The sequence below is a fragment of the Pectinophora gossypiella genome, chromosome 7 (assembly GCF_024362695.1).
Source record: "Pectinophora gossypiella chromosome 7, ilPecGoss1.1, whole genome shotgun sequence".
In the NCBI taxonomy this organism is placed as follows: domain Eukaryota; kingdom Metazoa; phylum Arthropoda; class Insecta; order Lepidoptera; family Gelechiidae; genus Pectinophora; species Pectinophora gossypiella.
The window spans coordinates 431,621-448,922 of record NC_065410.1 but is presented as its reverse complement, the minus strand read 5'-3'; the positions used below and the strand labels follow the sequence as shown (position 1 = coordinate 448,922).

General features: G+C 38.5%; 1 long non-coding RNA gene across 4 annotated transcripts in view; it reads left to right on the top strand.

The window, feature by feature from the left end:
- LOC126368250 (uncharacterized) overlaps positions 1-17,302 on the top strand; it is a 58,605-nt gene that overhangs the window by 40,919 nt on the left and 384 nt on the right. For 2 of the 4 annotated variants that reach the window (XR_007566571.1, XR_007566573.1), the window contains exon 2: positions 16,940-17,118. This is a non-coding gene — a long non-coding RNA (uncharacterized LOC126368250). Of the gene's footprint in view, positions 1-10,421; positions 10,474-14,336; positions 14,459-16,939; positions 17,119-17,302 lie in introns of those variants that run through there. The other 2 variants (XR_007566574.1, XR_007566572.1) reach the window with 2 other exon arrangements.

The following is a 17,302-nucleotide window of genomic DNA, read 5'->3' as shown; positions in this document are numbered from 1 at the left end:
AAAATCTGCACTATGACCTAGGTCTGCCAACCATTGGCCAATGGCTCAAATTAGCTTCAAAACGTTTTTTCGATTCTGCTCCGCAACACCCAAATCCCCTGGTAGTTGCGGCTTCCAAATACGCTAAAGTGACTTGCACCAATGAGTTACTTACAGTAAATACCGAACCGATTCATACTAAGCCCATCAATGTGTACAACAGGGTTTATTTCAATTCAATTCAATTCTCAATTATTTATTGCATTCCATGTAGTACAATGGGGTGTTACATAGGCATAGGAACTAAAACATGGACCCTGTAGGGCACAGCAACGTTGAAGGGAAGAGAGGAAGTGTGTTTTTTATTTCGTTATAGGTTCTCCTGGAAATTCTGATTTCCAGGACTTGTACCTAGTTAATGGCAATAGGCTCACCCCCTACTACGTGGAATTTAAACATACCTGGCGAGGAAAGGGTGTGTCTGTACAATCTGCATGCCTCTTCGGAGATGCAGGCGTAACGAACTATTATTAAGTTTAAGATGTATAATGTACAGTCATGAGCAATATAATGTAGCCACTTTAGGACTCTGTCGAATGGAATAGAATAGAATAGAAATAGTTTATTATGAAAGGACGCCACACACAAAAAGAAAGACAACAATATCATATCTTATTTCCACTAAAACAATTACAAAAAAGCAAGAAGGATGTTAGTCGAAATGATCATAAGGTGGTGGTGGACGTCCTGAGATAAAAGGGCCTCACTCAGCACAAGTCGCGGCGCGAACCACGACGCTGATATTATGTGGACCCTATTGAGTGTCGCACTAACATATTTGACATTTAGTGAGACTTACAGTTCAATTTGTGATAGGCTGAGCTGTAGGCCATCTACGGGGTCCACAGATGGCAGATAGTGGAACGGCCATCAGATATGATGGTTAGCTACGAATATAAAAATAAGCAGTCCCCGACCAAACAGCGACAGGATTAGCAGAACGTAGTGGGTAGCTCACTGGGACGGACTTACCTATAAAATGCTACTTAGGTTCTATGACCATCTTGTGACGTAGCTAGTAGGCGCCGCTACTTCAAAAGCGCACCCCTGATGCCGGGCAGCAGCGGTATCAGTACTGGTTGGAGGCCGAGGAAATGGATTCTGGTAGGGTTCTGGCTAGAACATCACCGATTGAGAAATTGGTCGGTGTGCTGCGGAACGGTAGGCGATTGGGGCAACCACCGTTCTACACGCCCTATCTATGGAGTAATGAAGGCTCCACAGACAATAGCGCAGCTCTTAAATAAAAAAAAACGGTTCAATTTGTCAAAAAAGTTAATGTGACATGCTACCAAAGTGTACATATTAAAGCTCGTGACCGTACCTATGATCCACAATAAAAAATATCTTATCTTATCTTATTATACGTAAATTGGTAACGATGAAAAAGTGTACGGGACTATCGCAAACAATAATGGTAACAGCCAAACGTGTAAGTGGTAGAGTTGGAAGAGGAAGCGCTGGGCGTACAGTAATGAGCAATATAATGTACTTACCCGCTTTAGGACTCTGTCACACTAACATATTTGACATTTAGTGACTCTTACAGTTCAATTTGTCAAAAAAGTTAATGTCAAAACAATGAATGAAATTAATGCTCGTGACCGTACATACCGCGATCAGATCCGTACAGGTTAGATCACAGTGCATTTCTCGGGAATGTGGGTTTCCTCGCGATGTTTTCCTTCACCGCTGAGCACGTGATATAATCAATTATGATCTAAATATGAATTCGGAAACCAATTCGCCAATCATTGGTTTAGGCCTGTGCTGGATTTGTGTGGCGTACTTAAGATACCTATTATAACAGTATATCTTGTAATCCAAACACGTGGCCACGTGGCTGGCAAAACCCTGACACAACATTTTTAATATCAGTTAGCAAAAACACGTTGCAATTTCAGCAATTTCCTTCCTACTTTTAAGGTAAAACTTAAATTAAGGAGTTATCAAAGAATTACAAGGAAAATAAATATGATTAAATAAGTAGGTACTACGATTAAGTGAAGGATCGTTCCTGAAAAATGGATCTTCAATTTAGCTTTTTCAAACATTCATCATCACTAATTTAAGAGCCACGCTCTTGTCGGTGTAGCATTCTCCATTCTTGTCTATTAAAGACCAATTCCTTCACCTCCTTATAAGACACGACGTTCGCTTTCTCTTTAATCTGTGCCATGTAAGCAAAACAAACATTAAAAGTTAAAAATTTAGAAAATGCCGAGTAGCAGTGATGGGTGCAGAGTGGTTCCAAAAAAAGCAATTTACATAGAACAGCGACGCAGCAAATTGGCGATACAAAGTATAAGCCAAGCTGCGTCTTCGGCAAAAACCCCGTTTTAGAAATAAGCAATTTTAATTTCAAATCCTGACCTTATGGCATCTGTGACGTTTATATTATCATTTTAACCAACTGGAAATGTGGCTGGGAAATGTGCCGCCTTATTTCCTGCTGTTGCTTGTTGTCTCCATTTACACTACAAACAAAACGAAAATAAATAAATAGTAAATAAAAGGAGTAAATGATATTATCCATATTTGACCATTTTGTTTTAGCAATACTGGCATCTCATCTGTATCTTCAACCAATCCGTAGTAGAGCAGCGTGGTGGAGTATGCTCCATATTCACTCCGGTTGATTGAAGGGAGGCCTGTTCCCAACAGTGGGACTTATATAAGCTGTTTATGTTTATGATACGACGAATGTCTTCAGGGGTAAATGTTACATAATTAAACATAAGTACATACATAAACTCACGCCTATTTCCCACCGGGATAAGCAGAGGCTATATAATTCCATTTGCTTCGATCCTGGCACACTTTTCTTGCTTCCTCAACATTCATCAATCGCTTTATACACGCACGCCGGCTCAGAGTAGATCGAATTAAACCTTTCCTAAGGACATCTCCAATTTACATAATTAAAAAAAAACTTATTTTTACGTTCTTATTGTACCGTTGGATTTCCACTAACACTGTCTATTCTTTTGCCTTGTGTTTCCATTTGTGTGTCTTTTTATTACGATATTTTTACTAAAGACGAATTTCGTTTTAATCTCTAACCTGACCAGCACTCCTTAATTTTTGGTCCTTTGGCTCGACCATTATAGACAGATATACCTCACCACCTATCACGTTGGTCTAACATAAGCTCACGACTATATCCCAATTGGGGTAGTCAGAGCAAGATGAAAAAAGTACCAACATCTCACTGCTTTTGCCGCTTTTTTGGGCTATTTTTTGTAATTGTTTAGTGGAAATTTGATAAGATGTTATTGTCTTTTTTTGGAGTGCGGTGCCTTTTTATAATAAACTATTTCTTCTTCTTTCTTTTAAACCAACGTGGTCGCCGTATCGCCGTCTATAATGGTCGAGCCGTCTTAAAATGAACTGTTTTATTAAAGTAGTGAAAACCAAAGTACATAATATAACGTGGTGTCCAGAGAGCATTGCATGTTGTGAGTATAACAAGGTAACTAGACAAACAGCAACTTGCTACTGGCTAGTGAATATTCACGAACAATGGATCCGTCTCTCCGCACTTCGGACACTGCAACACTTAGCTTAGTGTTAGCTTGCACTTGATGACAAGTCTATATAAAGGTTGTCTGTGTAGTAAAGTGACTTGCTCCCATGAGTGGTTACAGCAAATACCGAACCGATTCATACTAAACCCATATTTGATCCTCACCAGGGTTTATTTCGTTATAGATTCCAATGTAGGACTTAACAGGCCGTATAGATGACTTTGTTCAGATTTAACGTGATAATTACCCATTTTTTCATTACTCGAGATACATAATTACTTATTCAAAAGTGACAGAGTCACATATAAAAATAATTGTTGCTTGATATTTAGGTCAGAATAATAATGGAAGACGTGTTGTGCCTGGGTGTAATAACAAAGGTCATCATTTATACCCAAAATCAAAGATAAAAGTTGCTTTTATGAAATTAGAAGATTAAACGAAAGCAAATCTGTACAGCGCCATCTATAATTTTTTTCGGGGAACGTAGCCTGGTTAGTCTCTCATTGGAAAACAAACAAACACTAGAAGAAAAATCTTATAAACAGTGTTTTCTTAGTGATCCCGGATACAACTTACTAATACACTTCTCATCAAAAAAATCGAAACACTTCCGTTTTCATTGTTTCTGTCCGAATTTAACACAAAAAAGAATTCATACGATGAAAAAAAATACATAAATGTATAGCTGGCAGTTTGGCCATTACAGTAATAAGCAAAAATTCTAAATTCAAAATTAGAATTTCATTTGTTTATCTTATAAACGAAATGAATCACAGTTTTGAGACAAATGTGTGTTTAGGGTTGGAGTACCTACATTTAGCGTTTAAAAACTAAAAATTGGCGCCTATCCTTAAACTTTTTGTTTTTTATTTCAATACTGTGACTTTGGGACGTCTGAAAAAAGGTTTTTTTTCTAAAACGTATGGATACTTCGCCCACAGAAGCCGCCCAAGTTGTGGCATTGCTGGATTCTGGCCTTAGTCAGCGTGTTGTGGCTGCAAGACTGCATCTAAGCCTGTCATCTGTTCATAGAGTCTATAAACGTTATCGGGAGACTGGTTTGTTCACGCGCCGTTCAGGATCTGGCAGGAATCGGGTCACTTCTGAGCGAGATGATCGATTTATTGTAACAACTTCTTTAAGAAATCGACGCTTTAACGCTTTTCAACTGCAGCAGCGGCTTCGTGTTGTACGAAGGGTGGCTGTAAGTGACTCTACAATTAGAAGAAGGTTGAAGGATCGTGGACTGGTACCGCATAAGCCAGCAAATGGGCCGAAATTAACTGCAGACCATCGAAGAGCGCGCCTTAACTTTGCACATGAGCACCTAAATTGGTCATACCTACAGTGGAGCAAAGTTCTCTTTTCTGATGAGTGTAAAATTATGCTGTATGGTAACGACGGAAGGAACAAGGTCTACAGAAGAGACGGAGAACGCTATGCACAATGCTGCATTGAAGAAAAGGTCAGCTACGGTGGCGGTTCGTGGACGGTTTGGGGAGGAATCAGCGCCGACGGTAAGACAGAGCTTGCTTTCGTGTCTGGGCCACGTCTGCCTGCACTAAACTGTCATCGGTACGTCGAAGAGTGTCTCGAGCCTCATGTGATGCCCTATGCACATTTTATTGGCAACGGCTTCATATTCATGCACGACAATGCTAGGGCTCACACCGCGGGCGTCGTACGAGAGTATCTTAACGAAGTCGATATCTCTATTATGGAATGGCCAGCAAGAAGCCCGGACATGAATCCCATTGAACATCTGTGGGATGAATTAAAGAGACGAATTCGAGCAAGAGATCCTGCCCCAGAAACACTTAGCCAGCTGCAAGATGCAATCCAAGAGGAATGGGACAATATACCACAGCATGTGATCGTGACTCTCATCCGATCGATGAAGAACCGTATGGAAGCAGTAATTAGAGCTCGGAGAGGGAATACAAGTTATTAAATAAACGTTTTTTAGCTTTTTTTTTCATTTACGTGTGTTGTTTTATCCATTTCCTTTATACTCCATACGGAATAAAAATGACTCATTTAACAAAATACGAAACCTATGAAAAATTCATTTAAATTTAGAACATTAACATTAAGATTTGATAAGCTCATATTACTCACTATTAAACGACATTTAACATTTATTCCTAAATGTACACATTTTTCTGATAATCCTGACAAAACGTAAACTTGCAAGGTGTTTCGATTTTTTTGATGAGAAGTGTATAAGAACGTAGCCGTAAATAAACCACAGATCATGTTATACATAAATCATGTCACGGGCCTTTGGCGGCTCAATAATAACCCTGACATTAGAGCCCTGACATTAGGGTTGATGAGGTTAGTTATCCACCTCACAACACTCACATGTTGGCAATTTCAAAAAAGGAACGTCACGTCACTTTTTAAGAAAAAAAAACATTTTGGCGGGTGTTCCGTCTGGGGCTACGAAGAAAAAACAAGTGAAGACGATTATTGTCGAGAGAAGCGAAAATTGAAAGACTAGTTGCTATATTCTTTTGTATTAATATTTCTTATTATAATTTGTAGTAATAATATTTGGTTTCCGTAATACGAGTGATATTTGTGCTACTTAACATTTACTGATTACTGAAAACTGGGTATGTTACTAATATTTACGTTTTATTGTAGAGTTTGCTAACACACACTTATTGATTGACTAGCTTTTGCTCGCGACTTCGTCCGCGTGGCGTGTTATAAGAGAGATCTTTGTGTGTGTGGGAGTGCATATCAAATTCCAAGCATCTAACTTATGCAGTTTAGATTTTTTTCAAAATATAGCCATAACTAAACTTTATATTTACTAAGGTATGCATGCATGCTAGATTGAAAACATCTATCTTACGCGGATTCGATTTTTCATACAAATGTTTCTTCCCGCTAACTCCCGTTTCCGTGGGAATTTTGCAATATCCTGTTGCAACTAAGCTTTAAGTTAACTAAGGTATCTGCATGCCAAATTTCAAGCGTCTAACTTAAACGGTTTAGATTTTTCATACAAAAGGATTTTACCGCTAATTCCCGTTCCCGTGCGAATTCCGAGTATTCCTTTCTTAGTGCACCTCTACGGTACTTAAGCTACGTCCCTTCCTTTCAAGTGCCTACGTTTAGCCGTTTAGGTTGTGCGTTGATATGTCAGTCAGTCAGTTTCTCCTTTTATATATGTATTTAGATTAAAAATTAAGATGAATAACTGATAAAGCGGATTGATCCATTTGGGATTCTAATTATGTATTCTGCTTGGATTGCGATGCATCCTCTGCCAACACCGCTAGCGACCCGTCGTGGAGATAACGTAATATATCGAAGGGGACAAAGTGAGGTAATTACTTAAATTAAGGAAGGCAGAACACTGTAGCTAATTACCTATAAGAGAGAAGAGGGTTATAGTATATAAGTATGTAGGTACATATAACTTAATATGGGGGTATAGGTTAATCAATTTAAATAGTCAATTGCTCTCTAGTAATTACTTATAAATGCATGTGTACAGGGTGTTAGTGACATCGTAACGAATACTTAGGGGGATGTTTGAATTTCGTGGTGTAGGATATACTCGTGCGCAGAAGCTGTCAGTTTACAAATAGGTAGGTATCACATTTTTTTTAATATACTAAGGAAAACATGAAATAGTAGGACTAGGGCCCTGTGCTGGGAGGTTTTCTGGCCGTCTTTCCCTCAGCGTTACAGATTCCGATGTGGTAGTAGTTTTACATCTAGTTACATAATATGTAATTTAATTTTTTGACGTTCAAAAAGCGCTAACTTTGTAAGCCAATTTTGAAAAGTAAATATTTTTGAATTTTGAATTTACTTGTAGTTACTTACTTACTTTTTTCTGAAACATGGCAAAGGAAAAGTAAATAAAAAGAAAATATAATTCATTTTTTTTAAATGTTTACATTCGGATAATAACTTTACCTAAAGAAAGTAAACAACTTTTTTCTTACATATTCATTATCATTATTTATGATACCAAGTTGTAAATACTAAGAGCTAAAGATGAAAAAATACAAAGCAACTTTATTTTACTGTCTTTATGCATGTCGAACAAAAGTAACGGTCAGAAAAAACTGGCAATTGAATCGCAATTCCCAGAACCCAGATGATTAACCTTGTTACCCAAATATTTCAAACCGGGAATCCCAGGTCAAAAATTCAAAATAAATGATGTGTAGATGTACTGATGATTCAGCTACAAAATGGTTTAACAGAAATGCCTTTCATTGGGTTTATAATGGATGTCATTGTTGTTTATTATTTTATTACAAATCGGAAAGGAGTTTAGAAAGTACTAGAAGTAAGATAAATGCTGAATAACAGGTCGGCGACCCGTTATTCAGCATACTGTTCCTTTATGACTTCTCCGATATGTACCTATAAGGAACTTTCCCACTTAAGTACTTAATTAATTAACTTTTATCCTTCCTAGTATTACCTATATCAAAATGAAAAAAAGAAAAGTCCTAATTTCTCTTATGACATCATGCTGCTTTCCTTGTAAATGTGTTTGGTCTCAAATCTTCTATCGTGTGGGTAGTGAGGTAGATTACCAACCTCATCAACCCTGGTGGTCAGTGTTACTAAGGAGCCGCCACAGGCCCCTGACATGACTCATGTAACGACTACGTACTTGCATCAGTAAGTAGTTATCGGGACCAACGGCTTAACGTGCCTTCCGAAGCACGGATCGTCTTACTTTCGGACAATCAGGTGATCAGCCTGTAATGTCCTAACCAAACTAGGGATCACAAAGTGATTTTTGTGATATGTCCCCACCGGGAATCGAACCCAGGACCTCCGGATCGTGAGCCCAACGCTCAACCACTGGACCACGGAGGTTTCAAATGACTTAGGGTTTTTCCGAAAACTTGGTACCTATTGAACTTTGTACTCGTATTGCACAACCCTATCGTCAACATAAAACTAAAGTTCGCCTTGTCTTTGGACCTTTTGGAGCGACACGTGTTGAAATCAAATACATTTTGCCACATGGCAAAACCCCATTTCTTGACGTACTTAGTTACTTATATACCTATAAGTAAATTGTAAAAACAGTGATGAAAGAAAGATTATAATTATATATTATAATTATAGGCTATTTAAATTTTATTGTTCTATTTTGTAAAAATGAAAATGATTGTCTAATTTGTTTTCAAATTTATGTTTGTTTAAATGATTATCACCAGCTAAGCGGTGAAGGAAAACATCGTGAGGAAACCCACATTCCCGAGAAATGCAATTTTGAAGGTATGTAAGCTAACCTGTATTGGGCTGGTTTTCCCTTCGCAGGTTGAATGGTCAGATAGGCAGTTGCTTCTGTAAAAAATTGGACCTGTCAAATCTTCAGGTTAGATAAGCGGACCCTGTGAAAAACGGGATAATGCTAGGGATGGATGACTGAGTGGAAAAATGGAAATATGGTCAGAAGGATTGACTGAGTAACTGAATGACTATTAATTTCTTGCAGTCTTTATAAATAGGCACCTACTACCTACTTTTGGGTTTAGAGGTAGCGGTAAGTTTAATAGATTATCTTTACCTTTTACTAAAACGAAACTTATACCAACCAGTACGTAAGTCCAGAATTTGAATATAGTGAAGGCGAAACAGGGACGACAGTACATTGTAGAATTTGTGTAGAGAGGCGAGGAGGCAGCTCTGCCAACAACATGCGTTGGTTAAGCTGACATCTACCTTAATATTATTATATGAATATTTGTATTTGCGCCTACTTACCTATTTACTTGAAAACGGTGTCGGTAAGTGCACATAGCCATGCCGAATCCGGCAGACACCAACTTAATTTTAATTTAGTTTGACAGTTGTAAAACTAGCTCTGTCACTTTCTTGCACTAATTGTTAAAAAAGGATAGCATATATATTAGAAGACTGTCAATTTAAGATTAATTTTGTAGGATTAAGTACCTGAATCAGCACGAAACTGCGTCTGTTTATTTCAAAAGTCAGCGTAGCTTGGTTCATCTAATATTCCTATTATTTATTCTGGATACAGTTACTTAAACGAAAACCTGCACGGCAAAATATATCCAAAGACTCTGCAATAAAAGTTAGATGAGTTATTTTTGTGAATTTGACATCGCACGTTTTCGCCACCGGCTTACGTGGCCTCGCTACGAGTCTACCAGTTTACCTACTATGACATTATCACTAAAATCACTTTATAAGCCCTAGTTTGGTTAGGTTAGGTTAGGCCGATCACCCGATAGTCCGATGGTAATAATCCGTGCTTCGCAAGTCACGTTAAGCCGTTAGCCCCGGTTACTACTTACTGATGTAAGTACGTAGTCGTTACATGAGTCATGTCAGGGGCGTTTCGCGGTTCAACAACAACCCTGACACCAGGGTTGATGAGGTTGGTACTCCAACTCATAATCCACACGATAGAAGCGCACGCGCGTGTATTTATTTCTCATTGTCATTAAAACTATATTTTATTATACTCCCATCCATTCAGTTCGGTCAGTGTACTGCGGGAAACCCGTTGCTTGTATAGAATATACGTATTATTAGGTACTTTCTATACTATACTTGCCTATTGTGGATATTTATAGGTGTACGCTACAGGCCAGAATACATGACTCAATTTCAGTTGTCAAGCTGTTTCTTCAGTTAGTGCTACGTAACGTGAATTGTGTGATTAGAAGCCTACTATTCAGCCTGTTCGTTTTATCTACATAGATAAAATTGTCGTAGGCGTTGGGAGAGTATCCAATGGGTTATGTATGTCACCGGGAATCCCAGCTGGCCAATAGAATGAGCATTAGTTCATTTAGTGCTCAGTTCTCAGTGGAAGATCGTTGTGAAGTTCGTTTTTTTTTTCTTTTTAGGTATATACTAAGTTAATGCTATCCAGCCAGCGTGGGTAAGAAAGTTTTACATTTTAATGGATCTTTCCTAGTGTCGCAGTTTGTCGTAGAATTGATATAGGCAAGCAAAATAAGAATGAGCCACATGGTTAAACGTATCTTTACCTTATCCTTCTATCGTGTGGGTTGTGAGGTGGAATACCAACCTCAGCAACCCCTTGTACATCCTCGTAAATACAATTTTCCTAAAACGCATTATGATATTTCACAACGGACAGGTTACTTTTCATCCAGGTAAAAAAATGTAGCTCAATTTATTCCCGGATCGAAACTAGTGATTGTGAGGTTTAGGTGAAGTAAGTCACATCAAACTGTATGTGTTTAAGCAAAAAGCGCTTACTATTTATTTACTTATTTATGGTCACCAACAGAGTTAACAGTAAATACATTACAAATTACTTAATGTAAACAAGAGTAATTGTTACCCTAATTATAGGTGACAACGGCATGCAAAATTAACTACAGCAAAGATAGCTTAAATGAGAAAAAAGAAAAAAGAAGCCTAAAAGTGCATCACGCTTGCACAGTTAAGGCCATCTACATTTACACATTTGTTGTTATTTAAAAATAATTGAGTACAAGTTACTTCTGTATGCATTGGGCTTACTCCAAATATCCAATTCAGTTCTATTACTTAAACTGTTATACATCCTCGTTAGTCTGTTTAGTGGTGAATTATATCCCAAGTTGCTTCTACCAAAGGTCTCAGAAAAAAGCCTGTGTTTTGAACTACTACGGCAGACTATGTGGTCCAAGAAAATTAAGTCTGGAAAGAAGATCGGGCGCATCCAATGTTCCGTTTACAAGCTTATGAAAAAATATTCCATCCAGCAAATACGACACTTACGAGGTTTTCACTAAAAGGCGGCTTCTTACAATCATCTTACATTCACACAGGCTTTAGAATCATATTGCCGTGCAGAACGCACCATATTTCTTTGTGTGTATTACCCAAAACACATAAGTTCGATTAGATTTAGTCGCACAAGTTACATACCTATACAAGTTACATCAATTGCAAATTTTGCACATCTTAATCACGTGTGAAACCAAATCATCGTGTGTGAATATACAAATGTGTACACTCGACCAATAACGTTACACACAAACAAACAATGAGTTTTGTGTTTAACTATTCCCGTGTAAATACGTACCAAGTATAATTCGTACCTACCTAACAAAAATGTCTTCTATATGCTCTTCTGATTACTTGTGGCTCTGCTCACCCTATTAGTGAATGAGTAATGAGCATATCGTGTTTTATTGATTCGTGTTTTGTTTATTGATTTTATTTTGGACAAATTATTGCTATTTTATTACAATATTTTTATGACTTGTAACAATAAAATATTTATGTCGGATATGGTAATTTATCATACTTAAGGATACTTGACTTGGATAAGTATACTGTAATTCTGTTTTTTAGGATCATTTTTGAATATTTTTATTTACTTACTTACAAAATAAGAATGCTATTTTTATCACATGACCCGAAACACGGGCTGCCATGATTGAGCTTCGTGTGACGTCACATATCACAAAACAAACAAAAACTGTCACGTTTTACTTATGGACAGTTTCTTTGTTTAATGAAATGTGACGTCACTGGACAAAATGTCACGACATGAAGAAAAGTATGGTTTTTTTTTCTATTATACTTATAAAGCTTTTTCGAGGAACTAAAATATTTTGAGAGGTATGAAATAATTACTTACTTAGCAATAAATTTATTTTATTCTTATTCTTATTCTTATCCGAAAAGTAGCCGCATGTTTTTTTTTAAATAAATAAATAGGTATTCCGTGCTTGGGCGCATGTGTACATGTATGTATTCCAGTTAAGAATTTAGATAGCTAACCGTTCGACAATTACTCGGGGCGTGGAGCACTGTCGAAAGTACACGAGTAAGTTAACAAAGTATGAAGTATGCGCCAACTCCCAGTATCGGCCGCGTTTATCGTCGTAACACGTTAATGTCACATAAAATTAAATTATCGCTCAAGTTACAGTATCTTATTAGGCAAAATAGTGACCTGGGAGTACCTCCCTCCACTTTGCCGCCACCCGACAGAGTTTAGCGAAGATTTTTCACCATCCCCTCGAGAACCATTTTGCAATCGATAATGTGAACCTAACTCTCATAAACTTGCGGCTACGTATGCTAAACTAATCTTTCCCTCATTCAGCGCTATCGCTATCGACCCACTAGAGTCGATTAAGTCTTTCAAATACTTTTTCCTTTCAGACGACGCCCTGAGCCGACATTTACTACATTTTCCGACTCAATAATTACCTCATATTAACGTAACATTTATTCAAATAGAAACCCAATAAATTCCCGACTATTAATAATAAACATTTTCCCGTTATACCTGAAGTGAAAACCCACGCGGCTCGACCAGACTTTCCCTGAACTTGGACTATTGAACGTCATGAACTATATGCACAAGCCGTGGTAGCCCAGTTGGTAGAACGCTTGCCTCTCACTTTGAGGTCGCAGGTTCGAATCCACACAGGTGTAAACCAATGAATGTCGAATTTGTTTTCGAATTCATGTTTGGGTCAAAAATGATTACCTATCATTATTATATTATTATAGACATAATTATTAGCTTCTACGCTGTTCTGAGAGGGGAAAAAACATAGAACACGTTCTGCTTGACAGAGGGCGTCATTTCTAATGTCATGGACTAATGTTATGTCCCTTGTCACCCTAAGCTTCATCATATCCATCTTAGAACATCGTACCAGCAGTGGCTGCTAGTTTTCTTCTGCTAGCCGCCACAATAGGGATCACATGTGTAAGTTTATGTACAGTCATGAGCATATACCTGTACCCACTTTAGAACCCTATCGCACTATCATTTTTTTAATTAAGATGTGTTTACTCTTGACTTCGTTCTTCCACGAGGAGAAGAGATCGACGGTGGAACGAGCTTACCCAGAAAATGCCTTTTCACCCGTGATTTAAAGGACCCCATGTTATAAGATACAGGAAACACCGACGCGCCGGCATCCTATTCCATTCCTTGACATATTATTTATATTTGACAATTAGTGAGACTTAAAGTTCAATTTGTCAAAAAAGTTAATGTGACATGGTACCAAAGTGTTATATTAATGCTCGTGACCGAACCTATGACTCCTATGAGTGTCTCCAGAGGTCACAGTACCCACCTACGTAGATGTATTGTACGTAAATTAATTTTCCCTCCGATAAATTCAGGGTTTTTCGCCGTAGACACTGTATGAAAATTGAATTATTTCCAATATGAATTTCGTGGTCGAACTTCCTGGCCTGATGTTATGTTACGTACCTACTTGTCTAAAAGCAGGGCTGACTAAATTAGAGGAAGCATTTTCGCATGTTGATAATTTATTATTATTTGTACAATATAAGGAGATGTTTTCCACCAGGACCATGCGACTGTAATGTTTCACTCATTAATGTGCATTACTATAGATTGATTAGTCACTGCCGATTTTTTTGCCTATCTGATTTACCGTGTACCTAAGTCTACATACATATAACGTCCAAAAATTACTTCATGGTAAAAATGGACAAACTGTCTATTATTATTATTGCCTAGCCCGGGCACAGACCTCCCCTCAATCAATAGGACGGGTATGTAGAGAACTCAAACAACGCTGCTCCACTGTCTGCCCTGGTGATACGATAGGTGCGAACAAAATGTACTTAGTGGCTACATCCTCTTTGGTGCGAACTTTTCTTTTATAATAACATACTTTCAGTAATGTAGGCAGCCCTACGGATGATATCAAAAATACGATGGCCCGGGAATTCCTGCGATGGAAGTAAAAACGGAAATAAGCGGCGCCCGCGCATTACTCTACTGACCGTTAGCACACCGCCAGGTCGTGTTTAGTGTAGTTGTAGTACAATTTGTATCCTAATTACTAGTCATTTATTTACTACTATTCATTAACTCGTGATATAATGGTAGCAAGAGAAGTTTTAAGGTGAATTTAACATTTAAATTATATTTTTCCTCATCATCTGTCAAATAGAAATACCTACGCATAATTACTGACACACGTGGACTTGTTATAAGTACCTAGTTCACAAGTTATTATCTCACTCTAGGTGTGGTCGGCACAACATGTATTCCTCTTCTATTCATCTCTGTCGGTCGTCTTCTCCACACTCACACTTTCTTCGCACAATCCATCCACACTTTCTGGAATCGCCCCCTGCCCCTTTATCCATCCACATTCATACTTATCATTTTCCTCGTAATATGCCTACGTAGTTAAAAAGTTATAGGTACTTGTCGAAAATAAACAATAAACAAACTTAGAAACTCAGCCAGGGAACGTTTTAGTAAGCTTTCCAGGGACTTTACAAAGGGTTTGTGTGACGATAATTACAAAGTTGAAAATGGTTACCCGCTGGCAAACGCAGATGGGGTGACCTATTAAATAGCTTTCAGTTTGAAGAACTCGTTGCATTTCCATCCCCGGCACCGAACTTGCACCAATGAATTATCTATCTTATTTGTTTATCCATTTCGGTGCAATTTGTAATCCTCAATTACAAACAGCTGAATTCTCCGGCTGCTACTTACTGTAGTGAGTACGTAGTCGTTACACGTCACGACAGGGGCCTATTATTGTTTTTTATTGTTTTTATTACAATGATTAACTACGGACGTATAGATTGAAATGAAGCCACATCACGGTTACGTTCGTATAATTTCATATGGTCTCATCCTCGTCCAGTATTTCGACCAACCTTTACGATAGAAGGTCTATCACTTAACCTACCTATCTAAGTATGAAGGTCTAGACCCTAAAAATATATAAGTGTTGCGCGACCTCACAGACAATACAGTTTTTTTTTTCGATTAGTTTACGGCCACCGCAATATACCTAATTAAATCTTTTAAAAATGTCGTTTAGGTTTAGGTCTAATTCACAGGGCATGTGCCCAATTCAGTTACTCCCCTGTAGATTCGGGGCTGCCAGTCAGGGTGGTCCCGTCTTGGCTGATTTTGGCGCCCCCCTTAAAACGGCGTCCAGTGCGATCGCACCGTTCGCACCGCCCTAGAGCCGCCACTGTGAAGGTCATCTGAGCCAAATCTACAATTAAATAACATCTAAAATCTTGACTTAGAACTGCAAAGAACCACGCAACTTTTGCGGTCCTCTATAGGTATCTTCTCTACCTAAGCCGCAAACACTGACAATTTTGGCGGATTGACCCACCTACTTCTAGGTAAAGTCATAGTCATCGAAAATGGTGACGAGTAAGAATACTTTTGAAGATTAATAAAATTCCCAACTGTCGTCATACTCCTCACGCCGGTAATCATAACCACTATCGGAAGAAATAGGTAGACTAGTGCGCCGCGATTATTTTCATACAGCATTAGTTGGGTGCGCTCGGGTTATCGCTCCGTAAAAAAATACACCGGCGTTTTAGCACTGCATCCGATTGTTATCCGTTCCGAGTCCCAGAATGACGGATAGTAAAAAAATACTTAAGAGATATCGAATGGATATAGTGCGCAAAGTACCGTACGAATAGTTTGTACGGCGACTTCGGGTCCGTCATTTGACGGACTCGGATCGTATAAGAACCAGGGTAGTGCGAAAACATCCTTAAGTTGATGTACACAAAGCCGGGGAGAGGTACCCGGGATTCTGTTTTCATAACATTTATAACATAATCATCATAGCGTCTCTGACTACCCCACTTGGGAATATTTCCATGTAGACCTAACTTAGTACCCACCCCACACTAAACGGTTTTTGTTTGCAGTTTCATAAAAATTCCCGCGCCGCGCGCGTCTCACATGGCCTTTCCCAGATGTGTGCAGCAAGCATTAAATCCTCATTCCTAAGCATGTTGACGTCACATGTAAACAATCCCATGACTCTGCCATTTCCATCATGGGTTATGTTTTAAAGCAGGTACCAAGAAATTTCGCAACAATGTAAATCCCTCATTTTGGCGTCCAAAACTACGATTTGAAAATTCCCCGTGTAGCATGATAAAGATAAGAGCAATATCTCGGAATTCCCCTAGCTACTTTTAGTTTCTGCATACAATTTTGTCTTCTTGATGTAACTAGATGTGGGGGAAAGTTTTCACATTTTGTAAGCTTACAGAACAAAATGATCACTACTATAGAGCGCGATCCTATTACTTAATGTCTTTGCCAAACAAAGGACAGTCTCACAAAGAGATTTCGACGTCGACAATGAGGAGAGACAAGATGAGGCTGTTATTACTTTTCATATTCATTTAATAAAATACACATATACATACATAAACATACGCCTATTTCCCACCGGGGTAAGCAGGGACTATGAAATACCATTTGCTTCGATCCTGATTCCTGACACACTTCCTCTTTTTAAATTTAATAAAATAATTAATCAAAAAAGGGAAATCCACAAACAGATTTCGCAGAAGATAATATTTTCGTGAAATTCCAGAGTGTCGGCCGTCCAGGAGGGGAGGCGCGACAGTAGATGCGCGCGCAGATGCCCTCGGCCGGCCGTGGACCAACCACGAGCGGTGGACCAACGGGCTGCGCCGGCGTTCATCACGCGATGCGCGGGAACAGATATGAGCCACACACACTGCAACGTTTGTCACATCTGCATACTTTTTCGTGAGTTTATCAGTATTTTTATTATAATTTATATTTAAACTTATCTGTGCTATATAAGGAGCCGTGCCGTGATAGGTCAGTAGGTATAACTTCTCTTGAGTATCATGCCTGAAATTTAGAATACTTATTTTGTTTTGTATTTATGTCGTGTACGTATTACGCTAGAAACCGCTTTCGTTACGCT